Here is a 20,338-nt window from a genome sequence, read left to right as displayed (position 1 = left end):
CCTGCCTTCCATGGTCCCCGGGACCAAAGGGAACATCAGACACGGTTCCACTGTTTTGAAAGAGAAAAGAAACCTTATACTTTACTATATCATTAGGTAAAAAAACTTTGAAAAATATGTACAGGGGCTGGGGGCTGGGAGCCCTTTCGTAGTAGGGGATGGGGGAGGGAGGGAAGGGCAGCAGCCTGCCAGCCTGCCTCCTTGTTTCCAAGTCTGGCCCCACTGCCTCTGGTATCCTCATTTGTTTAAGAGCAAAACTTCTACATACGCATGTGCACACGCACCTGTGAACCCCGGATACCTCGCGTCCTGTCCTCACAGTCCCTCTGTCTGTACCTCTCCCTCAGCACATGACCCCTCAGGCCCCAGGGCACTGATGGGGGCAAGAGAGGCTGAGCACAAGGTGGGGAGAGAAGCGCACTGAACCCACCACTGCCTGGTCCCCTCAGGTGTTGGGATTTCTCTGAGCCTCCCTTGTCCTCAGCTTTCACAGGGGCAGTCCCCACAGCCTTGCCTATACCAGCCCCAGGTGCAGGGACAGGCGAGAGAAACAGAAATGTCATTTGGGAAACCTGGAAGCACTGGCTGGAGGTGCCGTCAGGGGTCCTGGTATTCTGGGGTCTCCCTAGGTCCAAGGGGCTGCAGGTTGAGGTGGAGCAGAGGACAGTCCTCAGACCAGCCCCTCCCTGCCTGGCTGGTTGAATGGAGTGGAGAAACAGTTGTTAGGGGCTAGGAGCGGGGGAGTAAGGGTTCCCCCACTGTGCCTGTGTGTGAGAGAGAGAGGCAGGGGTGGGGGCAGAAAGAGAGAGGGAGGGAAAGGGAGATGAAGGGAGGGAGAGGGAGAGCCATGCAGAGCTCGCACCATTTGCCACCCTCTCCCAGCCCACTCAGATTGTGGTCAGGGGTGGGACAGGAGGCCGAGGAGCTGGGAGCATGCAGCAAACCCCACAAGCCCTGGAAGGAACAGGCAGTACCTGTGACCAAGATGGCAGGTGAGGGGCGACAGGAAGGAAGTGTGACAGCCTCATGGGGAGCCTGGTGGAGGTCACTTGAAGACCTCATCTGAGGGGCCAGTCTTGCCACGAAGGTTGACAGTTTCCAAGCTGTGCTCCACGCCCATCACATCCAGCTCCAGTGTGCCCGTGTCACTAATAACCGTGGTGTCAGGGTCATCCCTAGGTGGCTTCCCCTTGGGAATCCAGCTCTTCTGCACCCCACTGTAAGCATTGGTACACGTTGGACATGATGCATTCATCTCACTCTCCTTGAAGTTCTGGGCAGAGTTCTGCCAGCAGTACTTGCCAGCTGGAGGGTGTGACTGTCCAGCGGTTTGCACCTGGGGTCATTGGTGGAAGAGCAGATGTCAATGCCCCAGCTGTTGGCCAGTGTGTTCCCATCAGAGAAGGAGGCTAGTAAGCGCAGCAACAGGGCCTTGTGCCGTGTGCCCACGCAGACATGGCAGTGCATGAGCTGGGCGCTTGTGATGCACTGTCACAGCTCCAGCTGCTCAGAGGGGCCACTGGCATCACAGAGGTTGGGGTGGCAGCGGGTACCTTTCAGGTGGATGAGCTCGACCTGTAGAGATGCCGAGTCTCGCAGCACCCGGATGGGATTCCAGGACTCAGGGTCACCTGCTCGGGGAGGGCCTGGAGGCACCCTGGCCGACCTTCACCACGCTCTACACGGTGTCCATATTGCAGATATGCTGGTACTGCGTGTCCCTGTGCTCCCCGCCCGCATCCTCCTCCTGGTCCTCTTCCTGGTGGTAGGAGCTGGGGCTGGGGCTGGAGCAGTGAAAAAAAACAGGGAAAGCATATAAGTCAAAGGTCTCAGTGAAAGGAAAATGGGAAGCTGATGCTTAAAGATCCAAACTCCCCAGTGGTTTACATTTAGTGTCTCTTAAGAAGAAAAAGAGAAAAAATTATGATTAGGGACTTCAGGGTTTGGGTTTGGGGGATGGGCCAGTTCTGATGTGAGTATCCATGATCTTCTTAAGTTGCTTTATTCCTCTGAAGTCATCCTGTCCGGGGTCTTCGGTTATGGGGGCCCAGAGCTCTTCCTGGTTGCAGACAACCCACAGTTCTGCAGTCCATTTTAAAATGGTTTTGGTGATGTTACCTTAAGAGCAGAGAACAGATCTATTAAGCTTTTGCTTAGCAGGCTATATCCTTCACCTGCAGCCTGCTTTGCTGACAAGTTTCTAGGCTTCAGGCCACATCTGCATGTATTCCTATGGAAAATTCCAAAAACACGAGGCAACGTTGGCCATACGAGACATTTCGGACAGAGAGAAACGTGAAAGAGTATGGGGTCTTAGGTTCAGAAGTGAGAACGGGCGGTTTATAGGGAGCTGAGCAGAGCCCGCAAGGCAGGAGAGTTCTTTCTACGCGACGCAGACACAGTGGGACATGGGGTGGCTAGCAAAGAGCCGCCTGCCTGAAGCCCTTCTATTGGCCACATGTGATTAAATTGGGCTAAAACGAACACCCTAATTCTTCTTCTAAAGCAAGTTTTTCGGTCTGAATCTCTTGGCAGGAAAGTGGGGAGAACCCAGAGTCTTTTCTGAGTGCTTCTTCTTAATGCAGAGCTGAAGGTCAATATCCTCAGAAGGAACTTCAGGGTGGCAGAGCTCTGGTTCCCTTCACTCCACACGTCAGTCACGTCCCACTCCTGCTCTGAAGCCTCCAGTGGCTCCTCAGGTCACTCAGAGAAAAGCCGAAGTTCCTGCCAGTGGCTCCTCCCTCTTCAAATTCATTTCTTGCTCTGTCTTCTCCAACCAGATTGTCTCCTTGATCCTTCAGTATTTTTAAGGTCAAAGAAAAAAAGAACACCCAAGCATGCCGTATTTTATTTTATAATGCTGTAACATATTATTCTTTTTGCTCTATGGTTTACTGTGAAACTCCCCCGTCAGCAGGTCAGGCCTTGAGGACTGGGATTCTGTCTGTTCTGGGTCACAGCCATGTCCCCAGTGCTTAGAACAGCGTCAGGCAGAGGGTGAGCACTTTGTGGGTGTTTTTTCATAAGCGAGTAAAGAAATTCCACATGTGGTAATGGTTAAAAAGATGAAACATGAAGCGTTATAACTACACATATTTGGAATTCTGACTGAAACTGAAGAACCAGGAAAAACTATCCTGAAAAATAGGCATCTAATAGACAATGAGCCCAGGCAAACCTAGAGCTCAAGAGGGGGCAGGAATGAGAGGTCCTGGCAGAGGACACAGCGTGTGCAAAAACCGGGAAGTGGGGAAGCTGAGTGACGTAAAATGAGTTCAGCTGACTCATTTGGGTGATTAAATGAGCTGATATGCTTGAAGTTCCCTGTACACCAAGAGCGCTAAAAATACAAGCCCTTGTCTGTATTGCATTTCTGTGAGCACATATCCAAGGTCTGCCCGCTTGGAAACAGCAGTGATAAAGGAACAGTACTCTCCCCTCCTGACCACATAAGCCAAACATGACATCAAGACTTGATTAAAGTCTGGCCGAGGTGTAAGTGACAGACAATACACCACACAAGGTAAAGGGTACAATCTGATGAGTGTTGACCTTCGTACACATTCTGTGTGTATCCATTCGACCCAAAACATGCTCACGTGCCTCAGGCAATCACTCATGTTAGGTCTTTCTCAGTAGAATTGTTTGCATTTTCTAGAACTTTATATAAATGCAATTACATAATATGTTGCTTTTTTGTCTGGCTTTGTTCATTCAGCATAATTATTTTTACGAGGTGCAATTCATACTCCATAAAATGAATTATATTACAGTGTACAGTTCAGTGGCATTTAGTGCAGTCACAATTTTTTTGAATTATGTTTTATTGATTATGCTATTACAGTTGTCCCATTTTCCCCCCTTTATTCCTCTCTACCCTGTGCACTCCCTCCCACCCACATTCTCCCCCTTTAGTTCATGTCCATGGGTCATATATATGGCTTCTACATTTCCTGCACTATTCTTACCCTCCCCCTGTCTATTTTCTACCTACCATTTATGCTACTTATTCTCTGTACCTTTTCTCCCTGCTCTTTCCCCACCCACTCCCCTGCTGATAACCCTCCATGTGATCTCCATTTCTGTGGTTCTGTTCCTGTTCTAGTTGTTTGCTTAGTTTGCTTTTGTTTTTGTTTTAGGTGTGACTGTTAATAACTGTGAGTTTGTTGTCATTTTACTGTTCATATTTTTTATCTTCTTTTTCATAGATAAGTCCCTTTAACATTTCATGTAATATGGGCTGGGTGATGATGACCTCCTTGAACTTGACCTTATCTGGGAAGCACTTTATCTGCCCTTCCATTCTAAATGATAGCTTTGCTGGATAGAGTCATCTTGGATGTAGGTCCTTGCCTTTCATGACTTCGAATACTTCTTTCCAGCCCCTTTTTGCCTGTAAGGTTTCTTTTGAGAAAACAACTGATAGTCTTATGGGAACTCCTTTGTAGGTAACTGTCTCCTTTTCTCTTGCTGCTTTGAAGATTCTCTCCTTATCTTTCATCTTGGCTAGTGTAATTATGATGTGCCTTGGTGTGTTCCTCCTTGGGTCCAGCTTCATTGGGACTCTCTGAGCTTCCTGGACTTCCTGGAAGTCTATTTCCTTCACCAGATTGGGGAAGTTCTCCTTCATTATTTGTTCAAATAAGTTTTCAATATCTTGCTCTTCTTCTTCTCCTTTGGCACCATTATGATTTGGATGTTGGAATGTTTAAAGATGTCCTGGAGGTTCCTAAGCCTCTCCTCATTTTTTTGAATTCTTGTTTTTTCATTCTGTTTTGGTTGAATGTTTCTTTCTTCCGTCTGCTCTAAACCATTGATTTGAGTCCCGGTTTCCTTCCCGCCACTGTTGGTTCTCTGTACATTTTCCTTTATTTCATTTAGCATAGCCTTCATTTTTTCCTCTAATTTGTGACCATATTCAACCAATTGTGTGAGCATCTGGATTACCAGTGTTTTGAATGGTGCATCTGATAGGCTGGCTACTCTTCGTTGCTTAGTTGTACTTTTTCTGGAGCTTTGGTCTGATCTTTCTTTGGGCCTTTTTTTTTTTAATTTGTCTTAGCTTATCTGTTATGTAGTAAGGGGCGGAGCCTTAGGTGTTCAGCAGGGCGGGGCAACCCATGTGTCTGCATTGTGACGCTGTATGTGGGGGAGGGGTCCGAGAGGGAATAATGGCGCTTGCTCTGCTCTCTGCTGGTTTTCAGTCACTTTCCCCGCTACCCACAATCAAATCGGGCCCTTCTGGTGTTGACTCACAGGTGGGTGGGTTTGTGTATGTTCTAGGACTCTGTTGGTCTCTCCAAGGTACTCTCCTGTGAGCCCGGGAGTTTCTCCCACCCCCTCAACCCCCACAGGTGTTTTCAATCAGAGGTTTGAGGCTTTATTTCCCAGTGCAGGAACCTGGGTTGTGCGGTCTGTCTTGCTCCCTAGTCGTTCCTCCTGGTTTATCTGCATGCCAATATAAGACCACTCAGTCCACAACTGGCCACCTCAGCAGGCCCACCAGTCACTGTCTTGCCCTGAGTCGTCTCCACCTGGCTGCCCGTCTCCGCCCCTCCTACCTGTATGGATGAATATTTCTTCTTTAACCCCTTGGTTGTCGGACTTCCATACAGTTTGATTTTCTGTCAGTTCTGGTTGATTTTTGTTTTTAAATTTGTTGTCTGTCTTTTGGTTGTGCGATGAGGCACAGTGTGTCTACCTACGCCTCCGACTTGGCCAGAATCAAATCTTGATTACTGGTTCTCTTTCCTCCAACAGAAGGTGGGAGGTTTGTTCTGAAGAGATTAAAACACAAAACCTCAGTCCTCTTAGTGTAGTCACAGTGTTGTGTAGCTACCCTGTCCACCTAGTAGTAAACTATTTTTTAAAATTATATTTTATTGATTATGCTATTAAAGCTGTTCCAATTTTTCTTCTTTGCTCCCTTCCACCCAGCAACGCCCACCATTGTTCATATCCATGGGTCATCCGTAGAAGTTCTCTGTCAACTCCATTTTCTGTAGTGTACTTTACATTGCCATGGTTATTCTGTAACTACCTATGTATACTTCTTAATCCCCTGACCTCTTCACCCATGCCCCCAGACCCCCTCCCATCTGGCAACCATCAAAACCCTCTCCAAATCCATGAATCTGTCTCTGTTCTTCTTGTTTGCTTAGTTTGTTTTTTAGATTCAATTGTTGATGGATAAGTATTTGTTGCCATTTTATTGTTGATAGTTTTGATATTCTTTTTCTTAAATAAACCCTTTAACACTTTGTATAATTAATGGCTTGGTGATGATAAACTCCTTTAGTTTTTTTCTTGTCTGGGAAGCTCTTTATCTTCCCTTCAATTCCAAATGATAGCTTTTCTGGGTAGAGCAATCTTGGCTGTAGGTCCATGCTTTTCATGACTGAATATTTCTTGCCAGTCCCTTCTAGCCTGCAAAGTTTCTTTTGAAAAATCAACTGACAGTCTTATGGGAACTCTTTTGTAGGTATCTGCTTTTCTCTTGCTGCTTTTAAGATTCTTTCTTTATCTTTAACCTTTGGCATTTTAATTATGGTGTGTCTTAGGGTGGGCCTCTCATATCTATCTTGTTAGGGACTCTCTGTGCTCCTGGACTTGCATGTCTATTTCCTTCCCCAAATTGGGGAAATTTTCTTTCATTATTTTTTCAAGAGCAAATTCTTGCTCTTTCTCTTGTCTTTCTGGCACCCCTATGATGTGAATGTTGGAATGCTTGAAGTTGTCCCAGAGGCTGCTTATACTAGCCTCTTTATTTTGGATTCTTTTTTCTTCTTGTTCTGTGTGGCTGCTTTTTGCTTCCTGATGTCCTGAATCATTGATTTGTTTCTCAGCTTAATTCACTCTACTGTTATTTCCTGTAAATTGTTCTGTATTTCAATTAGTGTGTCCTTCACTTCTGACTGAATTTTTTTTTTGTCCTGTTGAGGTCCTCACTAAGTTCCCTGAGCATCCTTATAAACAAGTGTTTTGAACTCTGTATCAGATAGATTGCTTATCTCCATTTCATTTAGTTCTTTTTCAGGAGTTTTGATCTGCTCTTTCATTTGGATCATGTTTCTTTGTCTCTTCATTTTGGCTGCCTCCCTCTGTGTGTGTGTGTGTGTGTGTGTGTGTGTGTTTTTCTCTGTATTAGGTAGAGCTGCTATGACTCCCTGCCTTGGTATCATGGTCTACTGTAGTAGGTTTCCTGTAGGGTCCAGGGGCACAGCCTCCCCTATCACCCAAGCTGGGTACTTGAGGTACACCCTTCATGTGGGCTGAATGCAACCTCCTCTTGTAATTGAGCCTTAGTTGCTGTTGGCAGATCAATGGGAGGGATTTACCCAGGCCAGTCAGTGGCAGGGATTGGCTGTGCCCACTGACCACCAACCTCCACCCTCCATGGAGGATCAGCTGTGCAGCCCCCTTGCAGGGTGTTGGCGATCTGATGTGGTCTCTAGCTGTTTGCTGGGTGCACAGGCCCTGGGCTTTCCCAGGTGTTGCAGGCCAAGGTCAGCTCCCTCATGTGTTTTTCCCAGGATTACCCTGCCTTAGCAATAGAGCAATCTGAGATGGCTGCTGCTTGTGCAGGGCTTGGAGATTCCCAGGCAAAGCCAAGCTGTGAATCTAGTCTAGCTGCTGCTAGTGCCATGTCTGGGGCCACTTAGCAAGAGGTACAGGGGCTGGAGGCTCACTGAGGTCAGCTGTTGCTTGTTTGAAAGCATTCAGGTAGTTGTGGAGCATGAGCCAAGACCAGCCATTCATATGGAAAAGCTAATGTTAACAGACATAAACTGGGTGGGACGGAGCCTTAGGGCATCTCCAGGTCAGGGCAAACAGTGTTAGCCAGGTCGATGGAGTCTCAGATGTGGCAACCTGCCTGCTGTCTATGTTGTTCTGCCTGCCTCTCTGTCTGAGAGAAGGCTGCAACCCAGCTCCAGCCTTGATGCCAGCCACCTCAGTTCATCCCTGTACGCCACTGGTGCCTTTCAGGCTGCTGCCCCTGTGCTGGGGCTCAGAGGGAGTGTATGTAAGTCCATGTGTGAGTTCTTTAAGAGTTCTGTTTGGGACCCAGAATATTCCTCACCAACTCAATCCTCACTGGTTTTTGTAGCAAGAAGTTGTGGAGATTTATCTTCCTGGCACTGGAACCCTGGGCTGGGTGCCTGGGGTGGAGCTGGGACTATTGCTCCCTAGATATCCCTCCCGAATTTTTATCCAGCACATGTGGTTGTGGGACTAGCCCATTCTGCATCTGCGCCCTCCTACCAGTCTGGATAGATGTAGTTTCTTTAATTCTGTACTTGTCAGACTTCCATTCAACTAAATTTCTGCCCGTTCTGAGTGATGGTTATTCTATAATTTAGTTATAGTTTTGATGTGGCTTTCTGAGGAGGTGAGCTGTGTTTACTTATGCCACTATCTTGACCAGAAGTCCCTAGTAAACCATTTTCATCACCCCAAATAAAACATTGTACCCTTTGAGATGTTGCTCCACATTCCCCCATCCCCTGACCCCTTCAAATATCCATTCTCAATTTTGTCTCCTTCTCCCTCCTCTCCCCCATTCTTTGTTTGCTGCCCATGCTGTCTGCTGGCCTGGACACCTGGTGCTCCCTCTTGTCACAATGGGAGGGCATGAATCTGAGTCTTCAAGACCTTATCCTTTCTCCCAACCCCGTGTCTCACTCCTCATCCTCATCCAAGTCTGTGAGAATAGCACCACCCACTTTACCTCACCAGCTCCAATGGCTCTTCCCTCAACAGCTAGGACAGCCACTCACTCATATTCCTCAGCCCCATCCTGAGACTCTCAGACAGCCCTCCAATGTGGCATCCCTAGTTCCCTAGAAGCCATATATTTAAAACCCTAAAACTTCTCAGGCTTTACAATTTCTCATGCTGACTCTGAACAGAACCCATTCCTCCACAGACCCCTCTATGCTCAACTCTTCTTACCTACAATCCACCTCTGGCCAGGCCTCCAAGGTTGTTATCCCAATATTTCAGAGGCCACAAGGAGCAAGAAAGGAATAATATCAGAGGAGAGATTTATTTCTCATTTTCCAGGTTGTGGTTGTGGACCCTCAAAAAAAAAATGTAGAGTTTGTAAAGACAAGGAAGGGAACAAAGAACGAGGACACTGATGTCCACCCTGAGCTCCAGGTCCCAGAGGGACCAAAACACAGGGTCATCAAGTGCAGGCCTGCAGGTGGCTGATGTGACAGGGACCTGATTGCTTACTAGAGTTGTTGAGTTTCGTGACAGAGTGTCTTCTGTGAGATCTGTGGTCTTGTTCTCTGAAGCTGCTGGGCAAATGCATGTGGGTTGAGAACAGCATTGGTGTTTCAGCCGCTGGGAAGACGTGTGCCTTCACGCTGGCATGTGTTCTCAGATTCTGGGCAGAGGCCTCCTGAGGCAACCTGAGCCCCAGAAGGATGCGGGCTGTCAGGTCAAGTGCTGCTGTGGACACCAAGTCAGAAGGGAGGCAGAAAAATTGGAAACATTTATTTGAAGGACTGTGGCCAGGTAAAGAAAGAAATGGAAAGATGAAATAGGGTACGGTTTGACGCTGTGAGCAAGATGACAGGATCAGCTAATTACAGGTATGTGATGTCAATGAGAAACAGGTGTCAGGGAAACTTAAAGAGGCAAGACAGACTTTATTCAAGATCATGCAACAGGGCAGTGAGACTGAACTCAACACCCTTGAAACAAAAGGCTGGGGAGATTTGAAGAACAGCAGAGGAAATCATAGTCATCTGTGTTTGCTCATTGGTTTCACACAAAAGAAAAGTAAACTTTTTATAAAATCCTGACAGATTGTTGTTTTATATGTTGGTTGCAAAGGTCACCACTCAAGTAGCTCATACCCTTCCTGAAAAATGGGATAGTAGGACACTAAAAAATTAAATATCAAAAAATGAGTCAGGCTCTTGAGATATATATTTTCTGGGTCACAGCACTTACAAGAAGCTTTTAAGGAGATGTATGTATCTTTTTAAAAAGCAGACAAAGAATCTAAAAAAAGAAAAAAGGACTCATGGATATGGACAACAGTGTGGTGATGGAGAACATAAGGAACTAAATAGTAATGGGAAAAAATACAATAAAACTTTGGATCATTAAAAAAATAAATTGAAAATTAAAAAATGCTTTTATTCCTACTTTTGAAATATAAAAGAGTATAAAAAAAGAATCTGTATTACAAATTGCAGTTACATTTCTAAAAATAACTGAACTCAACAAATAGGACAATAACTGAACTCAACAATTAGTTCCAAACAATGGAAGGTAGAGGCTTATATTCAAGAAAAAACCTATTTAAAAGTTAGTGAACCTGCCCTTCCTGGTGGGGCTCACTGGACTGAGTGCTGGCCTGTGAAGGAAAGGGTCACTGGTTTGATTCCCAGTCAGGGCCTGGGTTGCAGCCTAGGTTCCCAGTAGGGGGCGCTCAAGAGGCAACCACACATTGATGTTTCTCTCCCTCCCCCTTTCTCTAAAAATAAATAAATAAATACCTTTAAAAAAAAAAAAAAGGTTAGGGACTGTGAGGGAACAGTAAGGCTTCTAGATCATAAAAAAAAGTTCCGCACAGTGGAGAGAACCAAAACTAAACGTCTTTCAGCCAAGAACCAGTTTGTATCTCCATCAGTTTCTGCAATTTACAAAAGTGTACTAATTCCCATCCATTCATAAACACGAGCAAAACAGCTGAGAGTCCCTGGACAGAGCCAGGATCTGATCTCCCAGAAGGCTGTGCTTCTGGAGTTTTCCATGAAGACACTACATTTCTTTTTACAATCACCTTCCCTTTGATCAAACGTCATCTCCAAGGCAGAAGAGTATTCTTGATCCTACAACACAGCTGGAGTCAACCCATTTGGCCTGATTAGTTACCTACATGCAGAGGAGCTGACATTCACCACACGGTTTGCTCTGATGCAGGCTTTTCTGTGAGACCTGAGATGAAAGTTATAACAGCCTCTTAAGTTTAGGAAGCCTCACCCTCACACTTCACCTGCAGTCTCTCCAGGTTTAGGTGATGCCTTCTGCTCTGAGACCAAAAGACCCATCAGGTCTAACTTAGCTTCACAGAGGGTGGGGTCACTTCTAATGCTGTGGGCATCAGTCTGAAGTAGGACATTTCAGCCAAAATCTTGGTTGTATAACCAAAGTTTCCAACTATATCTTATTAACAAAAAGACAGATTCCTACTGAACTAAAGCAAATCAGTCTGCTGTTATGAGAATAAAACTGCTCAAATAGACTTTAGAGTTTTGTGGGAGACGTCAAGCAAGGAGACAAACATCAGCGTTGCTCCCCATATGGGTGTACTGGCCATTCCCCATGTCCACATCAGAGCTCACACGCCCCCAGTCATCTCCCGGGAGGGGGAGTAAAGCTCTGATTCCTGCGAGCTCATCACATGCTCCCACTGGTCGTCCCGTGACCACTGCCCGCGCTCTGAACAACTTGGTGTCACTTCCACTGTGCAGATGGTGCAACTGGGACCATCTGGAGGTGGAACCTGGTGTGGCACGTGCCCTTCAGTCAACAGTAATGACAATGTCAACACACATTTCTGAGCATCTGTTAACTCGATGCAACTCTTCTAGGACTTTCCACTATGACAACAAACCTATTTAAAAGGTTCAAAAAATTTATTCAGAGCTCAATATCATAGAGGAAGGAGGAGGGTCATTCATATTTCACATCCAGCTCAACGGGCACACTTTCAAAAGAGCTCATGGGGTTGGAGACTTTACACTGGTAATTCCCAGCACCCTCCCTCTTGACAGGGTCTATGGCAAGGCTTCTGTGGTCCTGGGACAGCTTCCTTCCCTCCCTGAGCCACACTCCTGCCACTGAACCACCACTGGGTGGAGACCACATTTGTGTACAGGTCAGCACTGCAGCATCCTTATGCTCTGAAACTGTGGTGCTGCTGGCTAGGAGGGTGGGTGCTCTCACGGGCTCTGTGGGGAAACAGAAGACGTGATGATTGATAGTGGGCTTGGCTCCTGTGACCATGTTGTTTCCTCAGAAAACTCAGACCTGGGTGTTCTGGCCATTCCCATGGTCCACAACAATGAGCTCTGTAAAGGTCGCCAGACGATAATCCTGACCTCTGCAGATAAACCATTGTCTCTGTTCAGATGGCAACATTTAAGGAGAGGGCGGCCCCTCCTCCCTGACTCCAGATCACCCCAGGGTTCCACCTGACCTGTTTCCATGGACACCTCTGCAGTATCAGCGCAGGAACCGCTTCTTAGCTCATGTGTTTCACACCCTCATCATTAGAGAAAGTTTTCTCTCATGAGCCTTCACTGAATTTTTCCTTGAACTTTCTTGGACTTCAAAAAAGACAGGTCCCACTCTTCCTGTAACCTTTTGTGTATGCTGGAAAAGGCAGGCTTAGCACCTCTGTCCAGCTCTGAGGGCAAGAAAACTTTACAGTAAGTGGGAAAGCAAAGACCTCGTTTTAAATGACTTACTAGGCAATAAAGATGGCCCAAGCAAGGTTTCATCACCTTGTCCCCAGAGAAGCTCCATTGAAAAGATTTCTGTTAACATCCTGTAAACAGGACCTTACTTCCTAGTCTGTGGATTGTATATCACTATAAAGAAAATCTCTATAGAAAAGTGGTTATGGTTTTTTAAAAACAGAAAAGCAGGAACAGTAAAAATAGAAGAAAACTACTTGATGTTGCAAAAGGCATCCATGAAAGCCCACAGCTAACACAACACTCGATGGAGAAACACCAAAAATGTCACTAAGTTTGTGAACCTGCTAAAAATGCAGCCTTCCCCACTAACTCAACATAGTACCGGAAGTGTGACCAAAACAATTAGGCAAGAAGATGAATAAGAGGTATCCAAACTGAAAAGAAAGAAAAATATTTTTCTCTTTTAACCAAAAACAGAATCTTATGTGCAGAAAATCCTAAACATTCCATCTTCCAGAAAAAGCAAAACTGTTAGAACTAATAGATAAGGTGAACTTGCAGGAGACAAAATAAACACTCAACATCATTTCCATTTCTGTGCGACAACAATGAACAATCCCCCCACCAACAAAATTAAGAAAACGCCTTTATTTACAGTAGCATCAGAAAAAATAGAATACGTGGGAATAAACTAAACCACGGAGGTGAAAGATGTAAACACTTAAAAGTACCAAACGTTTCTGAAACAAAATAAAAAGGAAACAAATCAAAAGAGACACCCATGTCCGTGGAGTGGAATATCCCAACCATCTACGTATTTTTTTTTTTTTTTTAATTTATTTATTGTTATTTAATTACAGTTGTATGCCTTTTCCCCCATCCCTTCACCCCACCCCAGGTGAACCCACTTCCCTCCCCCCTCTCCACCCTCCCCCTTGGATTTGTTCATGTGTCCTTTATAGTAGTTCCTGTAATCCCCTCTACCTACTGTCCCCGCCCCCACCCCCCACCCCCGCCCTTGCTATTGTTACATTGTTCTTAACTTCAATGTCTCTGGTTATATTTTGTTTGCTTTTTCCTTCTATTGCTTATGTTCCAGTTAAAGGTGAGATCATATGGTATTTGTCCCTCACTTCCTGGCTTATTTCACTTAGCATAATGCTCTCCAGTTTCATCCATGCTGTTGCAAAGGGTATAAGCTCCTTCTTTCTCTCTGCTGCGTAGAATTCCATTGTGTAAATATACCATAGTTTTTGGATCCACTCGTTTGCTGATGGGCACTTCGGTTGCTTCCAGTATTTGGCTATTGTAAATTGTGCTGCTATGAACATTGGGGTGCACAGATTCTTTTGGATTGGTGTTTCAGTGTTCTTAGGGTATAATCCCAGCAGCGGAATTGCTGGGTCAAAGGGCAGTTCCATTTTTAGTTTTCTGAGGAAATTCCATATTGTTTTCCACAGTGGCCTCACCAGTCTGCATTCCCACCAACAGTGCACTAGGGTTCCCTTTTCTCCGCATCATCTCCAACATTTGTTTGTGGATTTGTTTATGTTGGCCATTCTGACTGGTGTGAGATGATACCTCATTGTGGTTTTAATTTGCATCTCTCTGATGGCTAGTGATGCTGAGCATCTTTTCATATGTCTCTGGGCCTTCTGTATGTCTTCCTTGGAGAAGTGTCTGTTCAAGTCCTTTGCCCATTTTTTAATTGGGTTGTTTGTCTTCCTGGAGTGGAGTCGTGTGAGTTCTTTATATATTTTGGAGATCAGGCCCTTGTCTGAGGTATCATTGGCAAATATGCTTTCCCATATTGTTGGTTCTCTTTGTAATTTGGTGCTGTTTTCTTTAGCCATGCAGAAGCTTTTTATTTTGATGAGGTCCCATTTGTTTATTCTTTCCTTTATGTCCCTTGCTTTAGGGGATGTGTCTGTGAGGATGTTGCTGCGTGGAATGTCTGAGATTTTCCTGCCAATGTTTTCTTCAAGGACTTTTATGGTGTTACGGCTTATATTTAAGTCTTTTATCCATCTTGAGTTTATTTTCGTGTATGGCGTAAGTTGGTGATCGAGTTTCATTTTTTTGCACGTAGCTGTCCAGATCTCCCAACACCATCTGTTGAAGAGACTGTTTTTGCTCCATTTTATGCTCCTGCCTCCTTTGTCAAATATTAATTGATCGTATAGATTTGAGTTTATTTCTGGGCTCTCTATTCTGTTCCATTGGTCTATGAGCCTGTTTTTATGCCAGTACCAGGCTGTTTTGATTACCGTTGCCTTGTAATACAGTTTGATATCAGGTATTGTGATACCTCCTGCTTTGTCCTTCTTTCTCAAAATTGCTGCTGCTATTCGAGGTCGTTTATGGTTCCATATGAATTTCTGTAATGTTTGTTCTATATCTGTGAAATATGTCATGGGTACTCTAATAGGGATTGCATTGAATCTATAAATTGCTTTGGGTAGTATGGCCATTTTGATGATGTTAATTCTTCCAATCCATGAACATGGTACATGCTTCCATTTGTTTGTATCTTCCTTAATTTCTTTCTTCAGTGTTGTGTAGTTTTCTGAGTACAGGTCTTTTACCTCCTTGGTTAGGTTTATTCCTAGGTACTTTATTTTTCTTGTTGCTATATCGAATGGGATTTTTTTCCTGATTTGTGTTTCTGCAGTTTCGTTGTTGGTGTACAGGAATGCCTTTGATTTCTGGGTATTGACTCTGTATCCAGCTATTTTGCCAAATTCATTTATTAGGTCGAGTAGTTTTTGAGTGGAGTCTATAGGGTTTTCCATGTACACTATCATGTCGTCTGCAAACAGTGACAGTTTCATTTCCTCCTTTCCAATTTGGATGCCTTTTATTGCTTTTTCTTGTCTGATTGCTGTGGCTAGGACTTCCAATACTATGTTGAATAGGAGTGGTGAGAGAGGGCATCCTTGTCTTGTTCCTGATCTTAGTGGGAAAGCTCTAAGTTTTTGTCCATTGAATGTGATGCTGGCTGTAGGTCTCTCATATATGGCCTTAATTATGTTGAGGACTGCTCCCTTTATTCCCACTTGGCTGAGTGTTTTTATCAGAAATGGGTGCTGTATCTTATCGAATGCTTTTTCCGCATCTATTGATATGATCATGTGATTTTTGTCTTTGCTGTTGTTGATGTGATGTATTATGTTTATTGATTTGCGAATATTGTACCATCCTTGCATCCCTGGGATGAATCCCACTTGGTCATGGTGGATGATCTTTTTAATATATTGCTGGATGCGGTTTGCTAATATTTTGTTGAGAATTTTAGCGTCTATGTTCATCAGTGATATTGGCCTGAAGTTTTCTTTCTTCGTTGTGTCTTTATCTGGTTTTGGGATTAGGATGATGTTGGCTTCATAAAAAGAGTTTGGGAGTCTTCCATCAGTTTGGATTTTTTCGAATAGTCTGTGAAGGATAGGGGTTAGTTCTTCCTTAAATGCTTTGTAGAAATCTCCTGTGAAACCATCTGGTCCAGGGCTTTTGTGTGATGGGAGTTTCTTGATGACTGCTTCAATTTCCTTTGCTGATATTGGTCTGTTCAGGTTTTCTGCTTCTTCTTCAGTCAGTTTTGGAAGATTATATTTTTCTAGAAATGTGTCCATTTCATCTAGGTTTTCAAATTTCTTAGCATATAGGTCTTCATAGTAATTTCTTACGATCCTTTGTATTTCTGTGGTATCAGTTGTAATCTCTCCACTTTCATTTCTAATTCTGTTTATTTGGATCCTCTCTCTTTTCTTCTTGATAAGCCTACTTAAAGGCTTGTCGATTTTGTTTATCTTTTCAAAGAACCAGCTTCTGGATTCATTGATCCTTACAATTGTGCTTTTAGTCTCTATGTCATTTAGTTCTGCTCTGATCTTGGTTATTTCCTTCCTTCTGCTTGCTCTGGGCTGTCTTTGTTGTTGTTCCTCCAGTTCTTGTAGGCGTAGGGTTAGGTTGTTTGTGTGAACTGTTTCTAACTTCTTAAGGTAGGCCTGTATTGCTATGAACTTCCCTCTCAGGACTGCCTTAGCTGTGTCCCATAGGTTTTGGGTTGTTGTGAGTTCGTTTTCATTTGTTTCCAGGAAGTTTTTGATTTCTTCCCTAATCTCGTTCTTGACCCATTCATTGTTTAATAGCATGCTATTCAGTCTCCATGATTTTGAGTGTTTTGGGTTTTTACCCTTGGGGTTGGTTTCTAGTTTCAGACCCTTGTGGTCAGAGAAGATGCTTGATATGATTTCAATTTTCTTGAATTTGTTGAGGGTTGCTTTGTGTCCTATCATGTGGTCTATCTTTGAAAAAGATCCATGGACACTTGAAAAGAATGTGTATTTTGCTTCTTTGGGATGAAAAGCTCTGTATATATCAGTTAAGTCCATTTCCTCTAGGGTATTGTTAAGTGACACAATATCTTTGTTAATCTTTTGTTTGGAAGACCTGTCCATTTTTGATAGTGGGGTGTTAAAATCCCCTACTATAATTGTGTTGCTGTCAATATCTTTCTTGAAATCCTCCAAGATTTTCTTTATGTATTTGGGTGCTCCTATGTTGGGTGCATATATATTTATAATGTTTATGTCTTCTTGGTGGATTCTTCCTTTGAGTATTATGAAGTGACCTTCTGGGTCTCTCTTTATGGCCCTTCTTTGGAAGTCTATTTTGTCTGGTATGAGTATTGCTACCCCTGCTTTTTTTTCCTGTCCGTTTGCTTGGAAAATTTGTTTCCAGCCCTTCACTTTCAGTCTGTGTGAGTCTTTTGTCCTGAGATGGGTTTCTTGTAGGCAGCATATGTGTGGGTCATGTTTTCTTATCCATTCAGCTGTTCTATGTCTTTTGATTGGAGCATTTAATCCATTTACATTTAAGGTTATTATCGATAGGTAGTTATTCATTGCCATTATTTCCTACCTGTGTTCCTCTGTCTTTCTCTTTTCCTTCCTTTCCTTAAAGCAGTCCCTTTAGCATCTCTTGCAGAGCTGGTTTGGTGGAGCTGTATTCTTTTAGACTTCTTTTGTCTGGGAAGCTCTTTATTTGGTCTTCTATCTTGATTGAGAGCCTTGCTGGGTAAAGTAGTCTTGGTTGGAGGCCTCTGGTTCTCATTACTTGGAATATTTTTTGCCATTCTCTTCTGGCTTGGAGCGTTTCCATTGAGAAGTCAGTTGCTAACCTTATTGGGGCTCCCTTGTATGTTACTTCCTTTTTCTCCCTTGCTGCCTTTAAGATCCTCTCTTTGTCTTGGAAATTTGCCATTTTAATTATGATGTGTCTTGCAGTGGGTCTCTTTGGGTTCCTCTTGTTTGGGACTCTCTGTGATTCCTGGATTTGGGTGACTTTTTCTCTCCTCAGATTAGGGAAATTTTCCATCATTACTTTTTCAAACAGGTTTTCTATCCCTTGCTCTTCTTCTTCTCCTTCTGGTATTCCTATTATACGGATGTTGTTACGTTTCATGTTGTCCTGCATTTCCCTTATTGCCTCTTCATTCTTTCTGAGCCTCTTTTCCTTTTCTTGCTCCTTCTGGGTGTTTTTTTCTACTTTATCCTCCAGCTCGCTGATCCGATCCTCTGCTTCATCAAGTCTGCTTTTAATTCCTTCTACTGTGTTCTTCAATTCAGAAATTGTATTCTTCATTTCCTCTTGGCTCTTGTTGATATTTTCTATTTCCTTTTTCATGTTGATATAGTTTGCAGTGAGTTCATTGTAGTTTCCTTGTAGTTTCTGGTAGTTCTCTTTGAGCTCAGAGAGCTCAGTGAGCTTCCTGATGACCATTGCTTTGAACTCAGTATCTGATAGTTGACTTGCCTCTTTTTCGGTTAGTATTCTTTCTGAAACTTCCTCCTTTCCTTTCATTTGGGAATTGTTTCTTTGTCTTCCCATTGTTTGTGAGGCTCTTCTTGTTGGCCTCTGCTTCTTAAATTGCTTTGTTCTGAATCCCTGGGTTTATGATATGAACTTCTATGGTAGAATGCCAATGGGATTCGGTGGTGTTGTCTCCTTACTCTCCTGTGCTCACTGGTCTTGAGCTGACGTTTATGTGTTTAACACGGTCTAACTCTAGTCTTTTCAGCACTCCAGGTTTTGTTGTCGCACCTGTGGGAAAAATAGAAAGGGGGGGAGAAAGAAAAGGAAAAAACAAACAAACAAACAAACAAACAAAAAAAACCAAAGATGGGAAGGAGGGAAAAAGGAAATAGGAAAGGAGGAAAGGGAGGAAGGAGGGAAGAAGGATTAAAGAAAGATCGGAGGCAAGATAAGAAGGAATTTTAACAAAAATTAAAACATAGAAATAGATAAAAGAAGGGAGGAAGAAGACATAAAAATGGTAAAGGATGGGAGGAAGAAGGAATGAAAGAAAAAAAAGAGAGAGAGAGGAAGAAGGAGTTCAGGGGGAAAGGAAAAGGGAAAAAAAAAAAAAAAAAAAAAAAAAAAAGGGGAAAAAAAAAAAAAATCTTCTGTTGGCTTTAAACCGTTCAGGTTATTTCTGCTGTTGTCCTGTCTGTGCAACGGGAGGCGGTGGTTGGAAGGATTGGTTTCACTTTTCTTCCTTCCTGGGTCACACTCTTCACTGTTTTGTAGGTGTGGTCCCTGGCAGGCAATCAGGCCGTTGATCAGCCAATCCAGCAGCTTTGTTCTTGGGACTCTCGAGTGGCCGCTCCAGCCGCTTTGGCTCCGGACGCGTGCGCGCGCAGCAGGGGAATCCAGCCGCTTCGGGTTTGTGACGTTATTTGGGCTCTGAGCGCGCAGCCGGCCGACCGATCGAGCCGCCCAGGCTAGGGAGGCTGGCGCGCCGCAAACTGCTGGTTCAGCCGCCTTGGTGTTACGTCTCTCGCCAGCCCCTTTGTGCTTGGGAAGTGCGCATCCAGCCGGCCCTACGCTTGGTGAGCGCGCAGCCCGCCGCCGAGCCAGAGACTCTACGCTTGGGGGCCCGATCCAGCTGTCCGGGGCTTGAGACTCTCGGGTGGGCGGGGCCGCCCTGGGACCGAATCACGCGGTCCTCGGTTCCGAGGTTTTGGGTCTGTGGGTGGAGCAGCTAGTCTCTGCTCCAAAAGATCTCGGAGGTTTCAGGTGTGGGCGCCCCTCCGGGGTTTCATGTACGGGCCCCGTTCGCTAATCTGCGCGCGCGCTACCGCGCGCAACCGGACCTCAGGTGAGCGCCGGTGCTGCTTATCCCGCGTTCCCCGTTCGCAGTCCAGGGGCGGAGGGGGGAGGGGCGCCAGGGGCCTCGGCCACCACCGAGAGTTCTCTAACTAGCCCCTGAGTGTCTCTATTTTCTTTTTCTTTTTGAGAAATTCCTCCTTTTCAAGCCCCCCTGGTCCAATCAAGCACCTGGCTGCTCACAGCGCAGCCTGGCCCTCTCTCAGGACTCCTGCAGCAGCCCCTGCGCCAGAGCTGGCGCCTCTGCAGCCCTTGTACCGCGCGGTCCCGGGTCCCGGGGACCTTATTGTCCTTGAGCACTCTTCTTACCGTCAGATCTTTCAGTGTCCTCTATCTTTGGTCTCTAATCTTCGTATATGCTGGAGTACTGTTGGCTGTTCGCTCTGCTCCTCAGATCAGCTAGGTATTTCCCTGGCACTGAGGGGAAGTGAATTCTGCTCCCACCTATGTTGCCGCCATCTTCCCCACCATCTACGTATTTGATGCAACTCCTATTAAAGTCCCAAAGACGTTGGTGCAGAAATAGAAAATCTATTCAAGAATTTGTATGGGGTTTCGACGAACCCACAAATGCTTGCAATAATCTTATGAAAATTTACTGAAATTGGAGTTCTTACACATCTTAATTCCAAAGCTCCCTACAGAGCTAAAGTGACCAAAATAGTGTGACACTGGCACGAAAAACCTCTATGCATCAAAGACACGATGGAATTGTTTTGAGGAAAGAG

The 20,338-nt window shown here is 44.7% G+C and overlaps 1 pseudogene; it reads right to left on the bottom strand.

Annotated features, from left to right (window-relative positions):
* Positions 1–1,045: 1,045 nt before the first annotated feature.
* LOC112312872 (nucleus accumbens-associated protein 1 pseudogene) overlaps positions 1,046–20,338 on the bottom strand; it is a 35,013-nt pseudogene continuing 15,720 nt past the window's right edge.

Source organism: Desmodus rotundus, chromosome 12 (genome assembly GCF_022682495.2).
Source record: "Desmodus rotundus isolate HL8 chromosome 12, HLdesRot8A.1, whole genome shotgun sequence".
Classification (NCBI taxonomy): domain Eukaryota; kingdom Metazoa; phylum Chordata; class Mammalia; order Chiroptera; family Phyllostomidae; genus Desmodus; species Desmodus rotundus.
This window is presented reverse-complemented; position numbering and strand designations above follow the sequence as displayed.